This window comes from Poecilia reticulata, chromosome 12, assembly GCF_904066995.2.
Source record: "Poecilia reticulata chromosome 12, P_reticulata-male-v2, whole genome shotgun sequence".
NCBI lineage: Eukaryota > Metazoa > Chordata > Actinopteri > Cyprinodontiformes > Poeciliidae > Poecilia > Poecilia reticulata.
Window position 1 is genome coordinate 8,947,951 of NC_088841.1, and position 22,028 is coordinate 8,969,978.

The 22,028-nt window shown below is 37.6% G+C and overlaps 1 protein-coding gene across 2 annotated transcripts in view; it reads right to left on the reverse strand.

Annotated features, from left to right (window-relative positions):
- The window catches only part of fibcd1b (fibrinogen C domain containing 1b), a 151,462-nt gene that overhangs the window by 127,932 nt on the left and 1,502 nt on the right, over window positions 1-22,028 (reverse strand). The window lies entirely within an intron of this gene.

Here is a 22,028-nt window from a genome sequence, read left to right on the forward strand (position 1 = left end):
TCATCACCTCATCCTGTTCTCATACATCTTCTCAAGTTTGACCAAGCCATCAAGCTACCATAAAGACTTTCTCTCTTCATCTTTACCGCGTTTGTAATAAATCAATGTCAGCAGTGGGTGCTATTGAAATACTGCGAGTCTGATTGGGACCTGCCTATGCATTGCATGGCAGGCACCTATTGTTCTACACCCAAGAGAATGTCTCTTTATTTTGTATTCTTACGTCACCCTTAATGCATCCACCCTGACAAAGGTGGTATCAAAATGTGCAACTTACTCCCGTGAAGTGTGCCATTATTTTTAGTGGCATTCTGAGTTAAAAAGACAACATAAATTGCAAAAAACGACAAAATCATATACAAGTCGATGGAGGCACCGTTGTCTCCATCTCTCTCACACACACACTTGCAGCTTCAGTTGTTGATTACAATGGTAACGGGGCCGAAACGGGGCCCAGACAGATTCAGAGAGAAGGAGAGGAGAAGCCTTTCACAACAGAGCTGCGACGCAGGTCTCACAATGCATTGTGGGAAATATGAATATTTCCTGAAACCATTTGTATTTTGCTTACATAAATGTACTATTTTTCATAACGTTTCAGTGTGAATTAAAATCCTAGGTATGAAGGTTGAACATTTTCTAGATAAAAACAATTATCCACTGTCTATTTTTTTTTTTTATTTCTCACTGTGAGTGAGAACCACACGTGCAAAGCTTATATTTATCAGTCTCGGACTGAATTTTGCTGTGCAGGAGGTTTAGCCATTGTTCTGTTTTGGTGAACCAGGTCAGCCATAGCATATTCACTTTTCAGAAAAACATAACTGCACAATTCATATTGAGTAGTAATTAATGTAAGTTAAGTAGTATTTCAATAGAGTAGAAAAAATCTTATGTTTTTTGAACAATTAGCATTTTATCTAATTTTGGCTTATACACTAATTTTAAGATATTGAATGGAGTAAGTCCATGTTACTCAACATGCTTGTGACTCTCCACATGCTATTGAGTATATTGTAGCTTACTTTAGCTTTAATTTTTAGCATCAAAATGCTGGGTTCAACTGACGGGCACACTTTGGCAGGCCCCGATTAAATTTAGTTGATTTCTTATGTTAGCATGTTACAGAAGCCAGCGTGGAGGCTGCCACATTCAATTCCCTAAGCGAGGGAGGCAGCAGGGAAATGAAAATAACTTTAAAATGAGGAGAAGATTTAAGACGCGTGCTGCATGAACGAGATTGCTGCTGAAGAACCTTTTTCCAGGTTTATCTACCATTTTGAGACAATTTCTGATTCTGCCCCTGCTTCTGTTGCAAATCCTCCAAATCCTGAACAATATTTGGCAAATGAAATCTCTCAATATATTTTTAGTAGGATTTAGAAAAAAAGTGGCAGTCAAATGGTTAAGACACCTTGCTGACCAGAATACCCCTCATCGATTCACTGATCTGATTATTTTGACCTTCTGAGATTTTAACAAATTGCCATTCTTCTCCCAGAACTATACTTAATGTTAAAAATATTTTTTATCTAGACCTCCCACTGTGAACTCTCATTATCATTATTACTGGGAGCAGAGGCAACGTCATAATTTCCAGCTGGTTAACTCAGCTAGGAAAGTAAGACTCCCCACTTATCAACAGGACTTTTTCCAGCTGGATTTAATATTGTAGATTGAATTCTCAGCTCTGTCTAAAAGAACACTAGAAATAAATCATGACTTTTACCTGCTGTATGAACACAACATAATGTCAGTCTAACAGAACATACAGGATTGAGGCTCTAATTTAAAAACCATAGAACAAAAAATGTCCAGTTTGTTACACAACAGGACAACCAGTCATGTGACCTTATCTTCATGGGAAGAACTGTTGGTGTCCTAATGGCGCACACATACACAATGAATGGTATATTTTTTCTTTATTATTATTTTTATGGGTCACCTTGGGTACATGAAAACATTCCTACATTTATTTTATTCTTAGTCTATTCTTGTTTTGGCCAGAAAATATTTATAAGGCTTCTAAAAGTTTAAATTATTTTGTATTTGCGCTTTCCCCGTTCTTATTTCATGCCCTGTGGGTTTTGGTTTTCACTTTCTTAAAAAAAATTACATTTTCAGTTCAAGTTAAATCATACATGATGGTTCGGCCTATTTCACCTACTTTTGTTTAAAAGCCGATTCCAGAGTTAAGCGAGCCTTCTTCTTGACGCCAGTGATTCTGAGGACCAATGTGAACTCATTGTTAAAGCATCCATGTGCCAAGCTGGTCACTGAAAGCGGTGTGTACCCGAAAGATGGATGAAATATAACAACTTTCTTCCACTGCAAACAAGTGGAGTAGAAAGAACCAATCTCGGTGCCAACTCACAGACTTTGAGTTATGTTGCTGCAAACTAAGTGAGGATTTGTCAGGACTGTCAAATCATTAAGGCAAAAAAACCCTCAAGCAAACGTTGTAAAATGATGAACATTTTATCCACATTTAAAGGTAAAACACATACTGTCAGATAAACTTACTCGGTGTGCATGGTGTTAAATCAATAAAAAATAATATTGTAACTAGAAACAGAGGAACACTCAAACTGACACTCATAAATAAGTATATACCACTTTACAGATTTGCAGTTTTTGCCTTATGTTACAGTGAAATGTTTCAAATACCTGCCAAATGTCATGTTGCATTGCTGTGGTGTATTTCTGACCAGAAATTGCACTTAATGCTGAGCAATCTACTTTAGGATTTGGTCCCATCATTTATGCTTTAAAAGAAAGACTGTTCAACAAGAGAACCTTAATGGGTTATACATGTCAATGTAACATCCACATGACTGGCAGGACTCCAGGTATCCCAGACAGTTTCCCAAAGTATCACACTGACTTAGTCTGCTTTCTTTCTTTTCGCAGTGCACTCTGGTGTAATGTATTCTCCAAGTAAGCAGCACACATCCACCAGACCGTTTAAGAGTACTGTGACATGTATTTTTTATCATGACCACCATTAACGTCTTCAGCAAAATGACCTACAGTAGGTTGGATCTGTTGGATCAATGAATCTTGACAGCCTATATCATCAGTTTACCACTGTTGCTTCCCTTGACCACTTCTCATAGATATGGACCAGGGATGGACTAGAACAAAAATATGCTCTGGGTGGTCCACCAAGATGGATATGCATGTGTACATTGATATTACAATGGCAAACTATTATAAAAGTAAAATCTGAGACGTCTTGTATAATTCCTTATATGCAACTCTTCTGAAATAAAAATGTTATTTGATCAAACTGGAATATAAATAGCATGTTTTTCATTCATTTTCCACAGAGATACTGACTGCCAAAGATATGAAAAATGTACTATTTTTGTTTTACTTTGATCAAATGCTATTTAGGGTATTCATTACATTTATTCATGCTACTAACTATATGGGCATAAATACTGATACAAATTACTGTGCAGACATTCAACTGCAATCATGCATACATTTTATTTCAACGCTAATAAGATAGTATAGGATATGCCTAATTGAAGCCATCGTTTGCGCACCAGGTCTATTTCAAAACATTTTCAATCACAGGTTATAATACAGATGTGCACAAATTTCACATCTGCTTTCAGAATCTGCTTCTCTTCCTGTTTGGTGAGCGTCACTCGTATGAACCGTTACAAAAATGGGAATGTTTCAGAACTGATCAAAGCTACTGTCCTCACCCTCCCAAAAAAGGCTCGCATGGATGCACTTCTTCCATGAGTTGCCGTTCATAAAGATAGAAGCGGTGAGTATAAACCATGTGTAAAGTGACAACCTGAGAGGAATTCAGAGATGAGATAGAGGGGGAAATCGTGCTACAGAGAGGCATTTATTGGTTGGTTAACATTAAAACATAGTAACATCCCTCTGAGCAAATATTCAATCTGTGCAACTAACAGACTAGCCCTGATACTGACGACTACAGACCTGGAACACCCTATATTAGAGATGGTTTAGGTGCTCTGCCCCTTTTGTCTAACCAGCACAATCTGGCCCTTTGCTAAGCTCACTGAGAACAACTTATGCGTTCCAATTTATCCCGCTTATAGCACATTGAATTTGAAGAAAGAAAAAAAAATAGTTAAATCACATTCTACTTACAAATATTGATAAAGAGATAATCAATGATATCTCTGATCAATAATGAACATCTGTCTGTCACATTACTTTGCCAGCCCTCAAGGAAGTCAGAACAGTGAAAGGCCACAATGGAAACTCTGTGGAAAGGAGAAACTGACTGCTGAAGGTAAGATTGTTCTCTGGAGCAGATTTTTCGCTTTACAGCTCTGTTTTTGTGACTGCTAGAATAGAACTGTTCATACGCCTTTCAGCTAGGCCTAACTTGTAAGTTTTTGAAAATTGCACAAAAGCACACAATCCTTCACCTTGCAGGCAGTGAGACTGATGCATGAATTATTTGGTGTAATCATGTCCCAGATTTTTGCATCTCTAGAAAGGTACACAGTTTCTGTTAAATGGAAGAAGACAAATCAAATGCATTACAAAAATAAGCTACCTCTCTGCAGAAACGGCAGAAGTTTAGAGACATCCTCTGAAACGAGGCTCAAGACTACATGTTTTTTTCTTTACCTCTGTTTTAAATCCTACTTGACGCACCTCTGAGTGTGATGCTTTTTAAAAAAAAGAAAATGACCTAGAAATGTAAAATTGTCTCTTCTCTTAGATATAGTAACTCCTGCTATGAGAGCCAGCCAAGGGGGGATCCTTTTTTGCCTGCAACAATCTTTTTTTTTTTCTACATTTTCAGACCAATTCGGAGCTTGAATCATTTAAGGAGAAGGGTTCTGGAATAACAAGATGCTGTGGGAGTGAGGCCTAAAACCCTCATTTATTCAAATATGCCACTTCCTCTCAGAGCATCTGAATAATGGCACACAATCTGCCAGATTGAATTTTTGATGATGAATAAATAATAGATGTCAGTAGATATGTCTGTTAATATATTAGCCATGAGTTTGTCATGACTGTTTAATAGGTTGGCAGCAATAAATACATCTCAGCATCTAATGCTGCCTCCATACCTTTCTATCTAGTTTGGAATCTATTTTATGCATGGAGTCTTTTTTTTTTCTTCTTTTTTTACAATTTCCCATTAAAACTAATGTTGCATTTTATGCTTTTCATCTGACATCTTTCAGATAATTTTTTCCTAATTCTGCTGATCAGTCAGTCACATCATGTCAAGTGAAAACATCAGTTGGAACCATGTCATAAAGCAGAAATGGTGCTTTGTTGTTAGGTACTATTTCTCGGTTGACATTACTTTTTTTTTGTTGCTTTTTTTTGTTTGTTTTTTGGGCAGCAGGTTAGGATGTTAAGATGGATGAGCAATCTATGACAAATATGTAGAGATTTGATTATGGAAAGCAAACATCCCTGTGGAAATCATTGGATTTAGTTACAATAAATATATATTTCTTGATGTTTTTAACTTAACGTTCCAGATAGTTTTCAGAAAGCAAGCGTTACTCTCAAACGTGGAACTGACTAAGCTGAGTGTTTAGTCAGTTCACTCTCTGAAGTAGCTAGAAGAAGTGAACTCTGTTCATTGCATGCATTCAAGTCAATCATTTAAGTAACCTGAGTCACTTGAATTAGTTTTGTTGCCCTCCCCGCAAAAAAAAAAAAGTGTGTTTGCTATGGATTAGGAGAGTGATAATGTGCTGGTTTGTAAACTACACAAAAGAGAAAAAGAAAAAGAAAACTGCAAAAAGAGAATAAATTGATTTCTCACAAGCAAATCAATATTGTTTTTATTTTCTTGTGGTCTCAGAGATAAAGTATCCAGATGGGAAGACGAAATGCCTACTAAAACTTTATATCCTAAAAACAGAAAAATGTATATATGTGTTTTGCATATGGCACCACTCTTTGACTTACGGTTGGATTGTTGCTGCAGCATGTATCATCAGTGTAAGTGAGGTTAGTGAACGAAATCATCCGAGTCAGCACTGTTTCAGAGGACAAAGTTACCCGAATGAAGTCGCCAGATTGCATCTGAAGACGCAATGTCAAATCTTTATCTACAGCCTGTGAGTGCATCGATGTGGCCAAATGGTTTAATTAAATGTAACTAAAAAATACTTCCCAGATATTCAAAAGGGAACCTGAAGATACTTGGGTCAGTTGCTAAAATACTTAGCTTTGTCGATGGACATGCTGTGGGTGGGAAGGATCTCTAAAATCAGCCAGGATTGCCAACAAATCGGACTGAAGACTGTTGCTGTCTAAGTGTCATGACTGTCATGACATGCTCACCGTTCAACATCTGATAAGCAGAGACAATATTACACATTAAAATGCACAGATGACACCACCAATAGTTGGCAAGCAATGCTAATCCACTTCATATGCTTTTGCCACTCCTCTTAAAAGCTCTGACCGCATGGTTAGAAAGCTGGGCAGAGAGATGTTGGAGTTGGGGATGTGATCTTTGCCCATTGTGATCGATAAAGAGATAGTTTGAACTTCCTCCTTAGGGAGCATTATTAGCTGAATTAATCAATATGTGGGTCACACCTTCATATTGATTACATCGCCTTTCTGATGTAGCTGCTTCAAGCATTTAACATAGTGAAGGGACTGAATCCTCATCAGTGCAGACAGAGTGTCTGCACAGGTTAGCAACAGATAAAACAACATTATAATTTTAACATTAAGTCCAACTTTTGAGTGCGGGATTTTCATGGCAGAAGCAGAAAACTGACTTGCAACTCTCGTGCCACTGAATTTGACTGGTAATATAAAACAAACAAAAACAAAGAAACTAAAATGACTGTTAGGATTAGCTGGAGAGAAAATTTTGTACACAAGATTGGGATTTCTATTCTTACAATTTGGTGAGAGAGTCAGTGTGATAAGTAACATTTAGAAAAGATGTACTCCACCATATGGGCATAACCTACTCAATCTATTGAGGTATGAAATAGAGTGCGGTCCCTAATGATGTCACTATGTTCAAAAATGTCCTCAGTAGGAATACATTTCAATTCACTTTCCTTTATGAAAGGGTCGTTTTGGCTCAGATTGGGACCAACTCTCTGACTTTGCATAAACTAAAAGAAAGACAGTTGGGAAGCAGAGCAGCTCAATCACACGGGTTTGGCAGTTGAACACAAAGAGCCCCTCTGCAGTAGAGGAACATATGCCACACATTAGCGTCACTTTTTTAAAGTCAGCTGATGCTTGCTGCCAGGCATTCTCCATATTCCAGCAGTTTTCACTGGGATTGTAATTTTAATTGGTTTATGTTAAGCTCAGACTTCATCATCATCTTTCTCCCTCATGTCACATTATATTTTACAGCTCTAAGATCTGATGGTCAGAGGACAGCGAATGCTTGATTAATCTTCTTCATTTGTCATAAATTATGGACTAGGTTTTAGAGATGCAATCAATTCCCACTATTCATATTTCAATCTGCTTTTTTTTGGATGCAAAGTGCCTTACAAAAGGAAACTGCATGATGTATGGGTCATTTATTTATTTTTACATTCATTTCCCAAGCGTTTTTAAATCAAAGTGCCAAACGAACAAACAGAAAATGTCACCCCGTTTCATCCTGTGGAAAGTACTGTCTCTGAACAGCAATTTCACCAAAGCCACATCTCTATTTGACAAAGGCTGTGGCTTTACATGAACAGAGGTCTTTAACTGTTGATTGAAATCAGCAGAAGGAAATTGGACACTTCTCACTGCAGATGTGCAGATAGAGTTCCATCTGTAAGTGGAATGGGCTTGGCTAGTTGTCCATCAAGATGACAAAGTGCTGCGCGCGCACACCCGTGCACACGCAATCTCGCTCTCCTATCCTTCCTTCCAACATTCCACCTCACCTCCGGATCGCTTTTTTTGCTTCGATCTGCACACTTCTTGTCTGTCTCTAACAGGTGATGTACAATACATTTCTGTACCCCTTTTTAAACAGGTGAGATAAAAGCAAATTGGAAAACTGGGATTTTTAAATTTTTTATATATATAGACTTTTTTTGGCACTAGGGGCTTTTATTTGACAATAGTCTCACAGGAAAGGGACAGAGAGAAGGGGGAAAGACATACAGCAAAGGAGCCAAGGCGGGAGTCAAACTCATGATGGCGGCTTCGCGACCTGTAGCCTCAGTACACAGGGCGCCAACTCCAACCACTGCACCACGTGTCGCCCCCTGGCTACATGGTTTTGAGCGACGATTTTGAAGAGCTGTGTTTTATTATCTTTGTGCTCTCCAACGCTGTCAAAACACTCAAATATTTGCAATTTAAATGACTGTAGTTGCTTCCTACTCTAAAATATTCTTCAGAATTAAACATTTCCACATGAGTTGCTTAATTTTCTTACTGCTGTATCCATTGAATGTTTTAATGGTTTGTATAAGGAATGCTTGCAAATAAGGTTAGTCAGAATAAAATTTGCTCCATTTTATAAACTAATAACGACCACTCATTTAGTGTTGCAATGTGGCTTCCATCCAGAAGAGGGTGCTGCTCGTCATCCTTAAGCAGAGCCAGTTGTAAGAAAAATAAACATGGCAGAGGGATCTTGGAAAGTGAAACAGTCTGAACAGAGTCCGATGTGGGATGGAAAATGCATTTTCTGTGATTCCATTTTGAAGTATAAACACCTGACAAGCTCCCCACGTTTCAAAGTAATAGCGCTCATTCAGTCATGTTACTTGGCAGAGCAGTGCCAACTTCTCAACCAAAGATTACTGATCTGCAACAAAGATATTACGTGTTACACAGAAAAATTGTACCATGACCGAAAAAGACTTCATTTAGCCAAGTTTTAACATTCCTTGAATAGCAGCGATGACCACCATTTTTGAATCAAATTCTAAAATCTTAAAATCCTTGCATGATCACTGAGCGTACCTTTAACCAAGAGACTGTAAACTAATTAATAATTAATGTAAATTTCTTCTTCAACATGTATTTTTGTGAATAATTAGGAGCCTGAAACCTTGAGAGATTAACATTGTATGAAACACTCTGTGAAATGGGATCATCCTTCCTGAAATGAAGAGGTGGTTTAAGCCCTACAAGCTGAAAAACAGACTTGCTACTGCCTCACCTTTATGTATGTTTTCTGGGAGAATTAAATGGGAAATAATTTCATCTTTTTTTTTCTTAGACATGACTGTCATGTCTATAATCCAATTGTTTAAGAGTCATGTTTAAGATTTCTGGGTTACGAATGCACTAAATTTGTGGAGAAAATGGCGGCATCCTGAGGACTGAAAACATAAGTGGCACAACAGTAGAAGGGGCAATGTCTAACCTTGTCATGTCAAGCCTTCCTTTTTTTTATTTTCATTTAACCAGCAAAAAGGAAACAAGAACAGCAGTGGCCCTGATGAAGTCTGAGAGACCTGGATGATATTACTTGATAACTCCTTGTGCTGTTCCTCAAAATCCAGGCGAAGAAAGTAAAAATCTTACTTAACTCTCAAATTCAGTTCCATTCATCTTTTAGTCTTACTTAGAATTAAAATACTTGGAGAAATATTTTGCTTGCCAGTCGCCATTTCTTGGGAAATAATGGAACATGTTCTATTGAGTCGACTGATCTTTGAGTAAAAATGTCCCTGAATTGCTTATATAGCACCACTATCAACGTCTCCATCTGAGACGGCACAGGCTCCACTTACTATTCAAGGGAAAAAATGGATCAATTTAAAGACTACATTCTGATAGGAAATCTGTACTTAACTACAAGAACAGAGAAAATGAAATGGGTTCATCTTTCAGCATAAAGATCTAGTTTGCTGCTCAATATGAATGACAGCAAAAAGCTGCAAGCTTACAGGTGTTGCAAAGACTTGCATTGTGATAAAGCAGAACGATGTGTTTGGCTCAAATGGAAATATGTAATACAGGTTTCACAAGAACAAAACTGGATAAGATTTAAGAAACAATTTGGGATGAAGATTTTGCAACACATTTCTACATTTTAAACATCCTTTGATTAAAAAATAACCCAGTCCAGGTTTAACTGGCTAACCAGTTCTTAGCCAATTAGAACTGGCTAACAACCAATTGCCAGTTAGAATTCTAATTCTAAGGTGACCCTATTCCCAAAGTGACCTCTTAGTTTTCATATATATATATATATATATATATATATATATATATATATATATATATATATATATATATATATATATATATATATATATATATTTTTTTTTTTTTTTTTTTTTACATTGAAAACTATGTTTTATACTGTCTCTGAATCCAGGTTAGATATGAGAAGTTCCTCATAGTTTCATAATTTAGCACCACTGGAAGTTGATAAAAAGGTGACAACTTTTATGTCATAAAGAGTTAGTTAGCTGAACAAAGCTTTCAGTGTTAAAAACTAACTTGTTCATCACTAAGTCAATGTAATTTTTCTTCTAGGGTACACAAAATGTAGCAAATTAAACAATTTAGAAGTGTTTGGTCTTAATCAAAGAAAAGTGTACTGTAAGCCAGCCTGAAGGGCAGCCGTTTTTGCCTCTGTGAGAAGAAGATCTAGCTGCTGGCATTGTTTTCTTATATTCTCTCTTCTGATTCATAAATTCCTCTCTCTCCTGCTTTACAGCCTAAAATAAGCCCTTTACAACTAACCAACCTCAACCCTAGCTCATTACACAATCCATAATTATAAATTGCTTTGATAAGTCACTTGATTTTATGTTGCACAGTATACTATTCACATATATGAGCTGAAAGAGAATTAGGGCAGGTATTCCTTCCGCACATGCACAAGCTAGAAATAAAATTTTCCATGAACTCCTAAAGGTTTCTGACTGCTTTACAGCAATATACGTGTGGTCTCAGTCAACAAAACAGGTCAACTCAAGAACTACATACTTTCTTATATTAAAAAAAAAAAAAAAATCACATGCTGATGGCCACTATACAGCCTTTTGCAAGACAGACTTTGATGTCTTATTTAGTGGCGGGACTCGATTAGCATTTTTAATCAAGTTAATTGCAGGATGCGCAATTAATTATTTGCAAGTTATTATATTTAATAGAAAACTATATATAGACAAAATAAGCAACATTTTCAATTCAAAAACCCTTATTTTCTGCCAACTCGTTGAATAAATAGACATATAACCTCATCAACAAATATATTTTTTTGTGTGTAATCTATTATTAAAGTTATTCACCTATCAGATTGCTGCATATTGCTATGATACCCATTCAACATCAAGCGTTTCAGGAATCCTTGGTCATTCTTCTTTCAAACTGTGAATGCCGACATTAGCACTGGGGGACAAATGTGCTTGCAGCAACATATTTTGGATTCAGATGTTATTTTAGGGTCGAGTGGCTTCAGTGAGAGGCTAACGCCTTTCTGCACAATGTGCACCTGACAGTCAACAGCAAAACTGAAGCCCTAGTGAGCAAAGACAAGTAGTTTTGTCATCCATCTCAGTTTGCAGATGTTGCTTGTGACTTACAGGCGTATCAAAATGAGAGTTTTCACCAGAAACTTTGTAAGAGAAAGCGATAAACTGTTAAAAAAATTTAAATGCTTTAAAGTCTATGAATTAATCAAAATTAGCACATCAGTAGAGGTACATTAAGAGGTGATACCAAGACGCTAATGGTGGGAATCTGATAAATCCCCAAAACAGCAAGGATTGGAAGAGCAAGCGATACACAAAGTCAACTGATGTGGTGAAATGCAACAACAGGGAAAGGATAATAAACAAAGGAAGCATATAAGTATACACAGGGGACAACAGAGATCCCCAAAGTATAAACAAGCCAAGCCACAAACACTAAGACATGCACAACCATAATCTACCAACTAAATGACTGAAATAACCAAAATCATAATGAGACCCGTTGCAGATGTTGCTTTTCTGATTGCTAGTAAGCAAGAATGTGGTGAGTTTACAGAAACTGCAGTGCATTTAAGTTCACCCTTTCCTTTGCAAGCACACCGTCTACTCAACGCTGATCTGAGACCTTCGGTGATTCATGCCCTCGTCCTCCAGTCTTCTCAGCTTTACCTTGGTTTTTTCTTTATTTCCCCAAACCGGTTCTAATCTGTATTTTCAAAACTGCTCGGCTTTCACCGAGCCCTCTCCCTTTCTTGTTGTCGTCCTTCGTTGCCTCTGCTGCTTACTTCAAGGCCTTCCAGCCACCTTGCAGTGTAAGACATCTGATATTGAAATGTTCAGTTCCTTCATGTCAGCGACAGACACGGAAAGGGAGAAAATGAGAAAAAGACATTGAAAGAGTGCGTGGGTCAGATAACAAAGGCAGATAGAGGATGAGCGAGGCCACAAGCGCAGCGGACAGCTGCTGTCATGTATAACCTTCAGACTGGAGCCTTGTAAAGTCACAGGACCGCAGCATAGTCATGTTACACAAAATGGATCTCTCTGCATAACAGTCCTACACAAAAGAGCATGCTGCTCCATTAAGGTGCTAAATGACTTTCTATGAAAAAGCTTACTTATGTAACAACTTGACAGTAATGGCTCATTACTGCTATGCTCCACCAACACACAGACTCCTCTCACATGTTCATACCTTTATTTCTAACAACAGGCCCACTCTTCTGTTAACCATCACACTATTCACTAAAGATAAAACAACAGATCTCACCTATGACTGTGGTTTTGTGCTATGTGTGTGTGTGAAAGATGCTGGCAATGAAAAGATAAACTGAATAAAAACAAGATGCAATTAAAATTGTTTTTGTGAAGGCATTCCCGAAAGAGAATAGGCAACACAGGGTAATGTAAAGGCTTTGAAATTGATTATAGTGCACGCTAATTGCAGTGCCAATTAAAGTCAGTTTTGATATGCAACAAAAGCCCCAAAGAAAAATCAGTAACATGACCAGAATTTTTTTTTTCCATCCTTGATAAACATAAAAGCAACACTAACTGCTACCTCGTGAACTGGCTCAGTTAAACGTTCAAAAAACAGGAAGATGAAACTGCAGGAAAAATTACTTGCAAATTCGTTGGCACACCTCTGTTAATTATCGAAAAACCCGTAACAGTCACTGAAACAACTTGAACCTGAGAGAAGTAATAATAAGTAAAACATTACTGGAAAAATATAACCAATTAAAATGAGATAATCATTTTAAAAAAGAAAACCAGTAAAACAAGCCTGGACAAAAATAATAGTGCCCTTAAATGAAAGTAATTTGACAATTGGGACATGTTAAACTAAGGCACATCTTCTAAATAGCATGACATTTGTCCTCAAACTTCAGTTTTTTAAAAGGGTGACATGGAGTCAATGTGCTGTTTGGTAACATGGTGACAATGAACATGGAAGTGAAAGAGAATTGTCCTGGGACATCGGAATTTTTTTTTAAATTACAGACAAGCATGTTAAAAGGTATTGCCTATAAAACCATTTCCAGGCAACTTAATGCTTGAAGACTACACTTATTTAGAAGTTTAATGTCCACTGGACTTTAGTCAAAATACCTGGCTGTGGCTGCAGGTAGGATATTTGACATCAAATTGAAGAAAAATATAATACAAATGGTAAACAAAGAGCCCAGGACAACCTCCAAACAAATATAATCCCAACAGTAGATATAATGTAAAGCTTCATTATTTATTCCAAATATAATAATAATACACAATAGAATCCTTTATTTTGTGGTCTGAGCCGTCTGTCCTGCTGGTTTTACAAAAAAATTATTTGTATACAAGATGTAATGCAATATGATGCAATAAAATCATATCTGCTTGGAATGTACACAGCCACACTGCATAATGCTTACCCATATGCGAGGGCATCATTAATGAGATTTTGCACCAATCCAAGCTGCTGTTAAAATGATGTCTTTAACCTCGGCAAGGCCTTCATTCTGCTCTCACTACAGCAGGACAGCAGCAGAAAAAAAAAAGATTTAAAGGACTAAACAGCTGAAGTGCTGCAGAAAACATCTGGTATATTATTAAAAGAAAAAAATAAATAAAGTGGAACCTTGGAGTGATTGAAATCCTACATCAAGTGAGAATGACAGCTATTTTATTTTGAAGGAAGCTCTCTTGAAAATCTCTAACATGTATTGTGGAAACCAAATTTGAACAGTTTTTTTCATAGCTTATGGAATGCTATTTAGACCACATAAAATATTTACTTTGAAGTTTGAAGGATTTACTCAATTGTAGTTGTCAGACCTCGAGAATGAGTCCAGACTTTTAAAAGCATATAACTATTTCAAGGATATGAACCATAATACTTTAGTCAGTGATTTTAATAATTTACATTGAAATAAAAGATAACCATGTTATTGATAAAGCAGCATCAGGCTACTATGTCCCCAAACAATAGTTAAGGATTCATCTTTTATCCTTGTTTTTTTTTAATCATCTCTACCAAGTAATCAAATTTTTTTTTTCTTTGAGTTGTTGCTCATGGTTTCTCTCCTCCACTATCTCTATCTCAGTGTCATCCTGCTTTTTCCTGCACACTCAGACGGTTCTGGTTCAATAACTTTTTTCTCTAAATGCTTTGCTGTTTTCCTCTCGAGGGATAAGTCACCTTTCACAGCTGTGTTGATCACCTTAGTTTTTCTGCACATTTTCTCTCTTTACAGGTAATTTTCTCATTGTAGTCATATCGCTAGCCACTTTTTAGTCAGAGCAATTATCGTAAGCATGAAATTAGTGTCATCTCTTACAGTATTTTCTTGCTGTTTATTTGATGTAGAGGGTCAATAAATTATGAAATATGGTTATAAGACACATTGATAAGGTGTTTCAAATGTGCATTGCTGCAAAAGTGCTAGATTCAGCTTAAATGTGTTAATGACAAGATTTTATTAATATAAGATTAGTATGATGAAAAATGCTTAGCTTGTTTGTCGTTGTCTTGCGGGTCAAAAGTGACCCACTACCACATTTAGCTGTAGAAAAATACCTTAAACTTTTTTATATAAACTTTTTGTATACATTTACTCCTTGGTGATAATCAGATATTTTGATCCACCTGTACTCATCAACTTACACAAACCGAAGTTTAGTTGTGCCAATCGCAAATACAAGGCCCACGAGTATACATAAATATATACACATGCAGAAAATATAAACACTAACGCTTATAACGCTGTGTGCTCTTTTTTTCTTTTTCTTTTCACAACATTTGCCAGTTTCTTGTCGTAGGCTTTGACGGGGCATGAAAGTCTGCACACACATAAATGAAAAGTGAGAAGGACAAAAGAATGAAGCCCCCGTAAAGGTTGAAAATGTCCTATCATACGTTTTCTTGATGCCACCCAGCACCGGGCAGGGAAAACTGATGCTGAGGTTGTTAAAGGCTGCACTGCTGCCATGGCATGACCCCTCCCCCCCAAAGGGAAATCACAGACTCAGTGAACCAGTCTCTTTGCTCTGTTTTTGCTACAGTCCACATCCTCTTTCACCTCTGGCTGGATCGCCAAGTGCATTAGTTTGACAAGGGCACCCTAAAAAAAACAAAACAAAAATAAAAACAGATTACAGACATCTAATACACACACCGCGCCATGACAACCTTCCAGTGTTAAAAATCCTTCCTCCCAAACAGAAGCATATGAAATGTGCTTGTACAAATCTAAATGTCATATCATTACTCTACAAGTCAGATGAATGTTCTAATTATGATTATTATAGTTGTACAATTAATCAAAATCATAACATTAAGGTAGCAATTTTCACTTTGCACATATTATCTTATTAACTGTAATTTTCGTAAGGCTTTTTAACAAGCTGTGGCAAGTGACGGCTTAAGCTGGCATCTTTTGACTCCGTAAACTGGACGGGTAGTAAAAAAAAAAAAGGTACTTATGTACAATTAATGTCCATCTTTTCTGATCTCGGCTGTCATTTGCTAACTCTACATGCATGTTCTTAATTAACTCATCCATTAACAGCAATAAAATCACTTTCTTTACCCAAAATTGATCTTGTTTAGATATCAATTAATTCCTGAAGGAGCTTTAGAAAAATAAAAAATAAATCAGCATTAATGCCCTGCAAAAGAATTCATACCTCCAATTTTTTTGGATTTTGTCATGCTAAACACATTTCAATGTATTCCAATAAGATTTTATATGCTCAACACAAAGTAGTGCATTATTATGAACAGTCAGAATTTATTTATTTTCTTTTTACATTAGTTCAACATTTTTTAACAAGAATAAATCAGAAATGTGAGGAGTGCATTCATATACCTCCTAAACCACCCACCCAAAATGATTGTGACCCCTTCATGGCTTGTGGCAAACTTGGGCTTTCAACAATGGATTTTTGGGAGATATGACAGCAAAGAGGTTCATCTCAAACGCCTGCAACACATTTTACATTTACAGTTGTTGTAAAGTTATTTAATTTCCACTGCGTAATTATTCCTCATTGTGGTTGACATGTGGCAAGATTTTAGGATATGGCCACATTTTCAAGGCATCAAACAAGCTTCCATAATAAGGTATAGGGAGATAAATAGGTGGAGATACATAGAGATAGAGACAGATGAATATAGAGATAAATGCTGGATATAGTGAGCAGTTTTTTGGTCGCATATACTAGGTAAACGGCCATGCCAACCTCTGATGCATTTGTCAAATGTGACTAAGTGACAGCTGCTGAGCAGAGCTGTCAGGGTTTTTCTTTTTTCCGTCTTACACAAAGCTTTAAATCGGAACCGTCAAAGGATTCTGTGCTCTCAAGCGATTTGTTATTTCACTTTTGAGCTCTGTTGTCTTAAGCAGATTTTACATTCATTTGCCACAATATGTCAAACTCTTCAGTCAAACTTAAAAATCAGCTGACATTTACCCATAGCTTGGTTCTGTTAGTCTGTGGTCTCATCAATAACCCTTAAGGCTCTTGTGAACCTTTTCATATTTAAATTGTGCTGCAGATTTTAAAGCTGTTTGGTGTTACAATTAATTTGCTTCCAAGAAAACATGACCAGTGGTTTAAAGGACACTGCATTAATTGGTTTAAAGTTAAAGAAATCTGGCTGCATTATGATGTTTTGGTTAAAAACGTGCTTGAACCCTTAAGAGGCTTTTCAACCCAGATTCGAGGGAGTAGAAGGCATTTTGACTTGTGTGATGACAGCCTGTCTCGAGTACTCTGCATGTGAAGGCTCAAGAGTTGATGGAGCGCTATTGCAATTAATTCATGTCTTTGTTTCTTTTCCTCCATTGCCAGCCTTTAGACACTGTTAAAACGCATTTAGCCCATAGAACTCGTTGACTAATGTGCTAAAAGGATTGAGTTTTGGCTTAAAATACACAGCTTTACAGCAGTAATCCATCATGTTGACAGTTGACACTAAAGACCTCCCTCTGTGATGATTTGTGATGGCAAAGGTCCCAACAAAACGGCACTTTATGACATTGTCGAAGTGCGAATGGTCTGTGCCACCACATGTGGGTGTGTGTTTAACTGAGTTACTGCAGACAGATAAATCCTGGCAGGGACATCCGACCCTGATATCATTTCTAATTAGGTCGCTGCAGAGTCTCGTTCTGATACACTTGCGATAGCAAAGGGTTGTGTGCTTATAATAGCTTTGTTTCTCATCTTCCGGAGGTAAATCTTTCATTTTACGGAGCCAGACGTTTTTTTTTTTGTGTTTTTTTTGTTTGTTTTTTTGCAGCCCTGCAAAGAAGTGTAAAAAGAATCCTCTTTTGTCACTACTGTTCACTGTTTCTGTGAAAAATGTAGGAATGGCCATTTAAAATTTGAGAAAAATTTGTTTTTTAGCAAAAATTGCTTTTCTTTAAATTAAGGTATCTAGGAATCCCTATAATGTAACATTTTTATTGTAAGGATTTTTTTGTTTGTTGTTTTATTTATATTTTTAAAATATTTACTCTCTGTTGTACAGAAATGAAAACACATGATTAGGTCAGATGAGATTAAAAGGTCCACCTCATCTGTCCTCTCATTTAAGAAAATCTACTCACATTTGAACTTTAATGAAAGAATAGTCAGAATAAAGTGACATGTTAAGGGAAAATTTTAACTACCCCAAAATTTGCATATCATTGCAGAACTATGATCCTAAGCGATCAATCAGTAAACCACTGAAACAGATCAGTTCGTCCTGTCACATCGTACCAGCTGATCAGGTGAGATCACAGGTCTTGTGTGCTTTCAGATCAGGCAGCAGGGGTTGCAGAACAAATGGGGCATGGCTTACACCTTGCAGCATTGCAGATTTCCCCTAACGAACGGTGCTGATGCAGCCAGCCTGTTCAAATATACTTCATGCTTTAAACACAAGCAAACCTGTTGCACTTCATTCACAGCATGTTATCAGATTCTGCTGATCAACATTGTTCCCGTACAGACGGACACTGAAGGATGATATGATACTCCCCTCTGTGTGCACCCACACTCTGTGCAGCAGCAGCATCAGCAGCCGTCTTTGCATTGCACGTCACACTTGCTCTACAATCGTCTTGTAGCCTACTAGCCTGTATTCTCAAGAAGCAGTGTATCTTTTTTTAAGAAAAGATAGCATAAATTACTGAGGCATCAAACTACTTTGCTGTTAATGTTATTGTATTATGTTGGTGTTTGCATGTAGCCGTTTTATCATGCAAATGTCTGATCACCAGTCTGCAGACCAATTTTCCTCTGGGGACAAATAAAACCATCTCTCTCTCTCTCCATCCATCCATCTACTACTTACATCTATCAGTGGTGGGTGGACTTCAGCCTCTTATTTCATGTCAGGACTTTTCAACTGATTGTGCGTGCATGGTAATGATGTGTAGCTCATGGAATGAAAGCATGATTTCAATTTTGCTACTTTCATGAATGCAAACACAAAGTCATAGTGGAAATAGACAATCGTGACTTTTCTAGCAACGGTTCGATTTGACTTGCCTCAACCTTCTAGAACTTCTTCAGAGAAGACCTGGTTTCGTGTCAATGGCAAAGACGGTTGCAGAAATATTGACAGAAGGGGCAAAAAAAATTGTGCCAGTGGTGATTTTTTATTTTTTCCACTCAATGTATTGAAATTAAACAGCTATTTTTCTCTTTTGAAAATCTAACTGAGATTATATCACCACCAGTCCAGGGGAATATGAAAACTTTTCAAACGTCTTCAACAGGGGTGCTAATAAATGTGGTCGGCTAAGCATTTGGTGGTTTTCCAACATATTGATCTATTGTTTACTTTGATCTGTTCATGTTGGTTCAGGCTTCTACCAGGGAAGCTTGGACAGCATAAACCCACAAATTTTGTGATTTCTGAGTTTTCCAAGTGGCCAAGGCACAGCTGCTACTTGTGTTTTTTCTCTCTCTCTCCAACTCTCTCTACAGAGTCCTTTCACTGCTCTGGAAACTTTGGTGATCTCAGAGAGATATTGATTGCCTCCAGTCCGAGGGGGGCAACCCCACTGGGCCTCACTGCCTTCTCAGTTATACTGGCTGTGTGTCTGAAAGCACAGGCCCAGTTCGGTAAATAGGAGAAATCACACAGGTAAACATGGTGTAGAGCCATATACACTGCATGTGAAACAAATTAAACTGTTCAAGCCATCAACTCCCATGCTGGTGTCTTGATAGAGGAGCCCTAGTAAATAAATACAAAACAGCAACCCATCATCCAGCGTTATAGTATAATCGCACAGTTCATCTTTTAGTGGTGCAATGAAAGCAAAAGCAAACCTCGTTTCTATTTCCATCAATAATGCTTAATATGGATGTTTTGCCCTGGAGTTCACTTATAATACATTAAGGTAAGAGCATATCGGAAAATCTCTGTTAGGTTTGATACAGTAAATTAGATTTCAAGGCTGATTGTATTTAAATCTCAATACTACTACATCTGCCATCCTCCGCTTACAAAACACAAAACTGAGGCCTTACACATTCATGATGTGCAGGCTGACATGGAAAAAAAAATCTCTTGCCATATTCAGTCATCTCACCTCTAAGAGATCTCCACTACCTGACCACTCCCCACTCCTTCTGAAATGTCTTGTCAGAAGCACGAGCTTAGAGATAAACAGTTGGTGTAAGCACTCAAGATTACAGAGACGGCGAGAGGATCACACACGTACATGTTTGCAGTGAGAAAGAGTTTTGCGTGCGGCTGTGTGTGATGGCAAAAAAACGGCAGGGGAAGAAGACAGATTGATGTGGGGAGGAGGAGAGAGATGGAGGGGAGCATTGTGAGCTTCTCATCTCATCCTACGTCCCTCCTGATGCCGTCTGTCGCAGCGAGCATTAAGCTTATGGAAGGTATTTGTTGTCTTGTCATTCTCTAACCTTCCCAGCAAGCATCAATGAGTTATTCAGATCCCCACCCCAGCTCCCACAACTAAACACAGAAAGCAAAATGACACGTTACTCATCACATATTATTTTCCATTCATTATGTCTTCAGCCCAGGTCTGTATTCACGTTTCTTTTGTTTTTAGATGGCCTGTTTGTAGCAAATAAAAAGGGGTTGCATCAACGTCTCACAACTGTGAGGTTTGACAAATGAAGCTCAACTGATTTTAGTCATCACGACTCCTCTACTTGCCTATGATCCATATACTCCCACCACAGCAACAATGCATAACCAGTTAATCATGGCTTAACCCCTTAATGGTCAAAAATTGGACTCCCGCCCATCAGGAAATGCACCATATGGAAGCATTACAAGATCATAACATTCTTCTCTCTGGAAGTTGATACAGAGTAAAGACTGAAAGTTAGCTATTTTTGGTAAATTTCTATCATTTAACACCTTTAGAGTTAGGATAAGGGTTTGCATTTGTTAAGGAACATCTACAGAAACTGTGGTGTAGCACTGCTCACTGAGCAAATAACCTATAATAAATACTAACCACTCTGATTAAGTGGTCCAGAACACTCTTTCTTTGTAGTTCTTAAAAAAAGAAGTCAAAAATATTAAAAATTGTAGTCAGCTAATCAGAGCCTTCCAAGACGGGTGCATCTCTACCGCAAATATTTTGAGATCTACAGGTGCATGCCAGTATGTCAAAAACAACATCATGGAAGAGTTATCTTAGTAATTCAATTCAAAAACGGATTCTCCACTACCTGGAGACATCACTGTGTGTGTTCAGGACACACACAGTGATGTAACCCATTATTTGTCCATTTGTTCTCTATCATACCTTTTACTTCCACTCAACTTTCCATTAAAGTCCATAAGAGTCAGCTTCTTTAGCCATAGCCTTTCAGTAGCTAATCCTCCCATAGTGTGTCAAAACAGCGGTCCCACTGTGTTTGTGTGTAGAGGTTAAGGGGCATGGTAGAAGATCCCTATCAAAATTCTACATTCAAATATTTTAAATTGATCGAGTAAAATTTATGCATTCTAAGTAATAACATTTTAGGTTGTCATTCAAGTTACTGGCAATATTTCATTCAAATATTGAGTTCAACACCTTGAACAGTGTTGAACTGTTCAGCACTGTTCAAAGTGTTGAACAGTGTAACAATTCAACACACCTTGGGGCCCCCCTGTTGGTCTATGCGCTGAAAGCAGCAGCGTAGTTTGCTTGTGCCTCAGGCTGGCTCAGCCTAGAGGACACGCGCCATTGGCAGGTTTCCCCTCACGGGATAGGAGCTTTAAACATGTTTTGTGATCTGATTTAGCTTCGGCACCGAAAATGGTCCCAAAACCTTGAAAATGTCTTATTCCTTTTTTTTGTCCTCCATATCATGCAACAACAATTAAAAATTCATTTTGAAACTCGGAAGGGTGTAGAAAATGATCTCCCTCCTCCTTTTAATGCATTCATCAAGCATAACAACCTGTCCTCATTCTAATTAGGGGAGGACAAATAGGTTCACGGTGTTTTTGCTGCCCTGGGTTGGCACAGGCGGCGAGCTCTAATAGTGCCCCGAAATCCGATTCCGCGCTCCAAGGGAGCTCCTCTCCCTTATGGGCTGTCAATAACCCTCCACTGACCTTGTGAAAACACATTGACTATTCCCCAAAGTGAGCTTGCCTGACTGCAACACAAC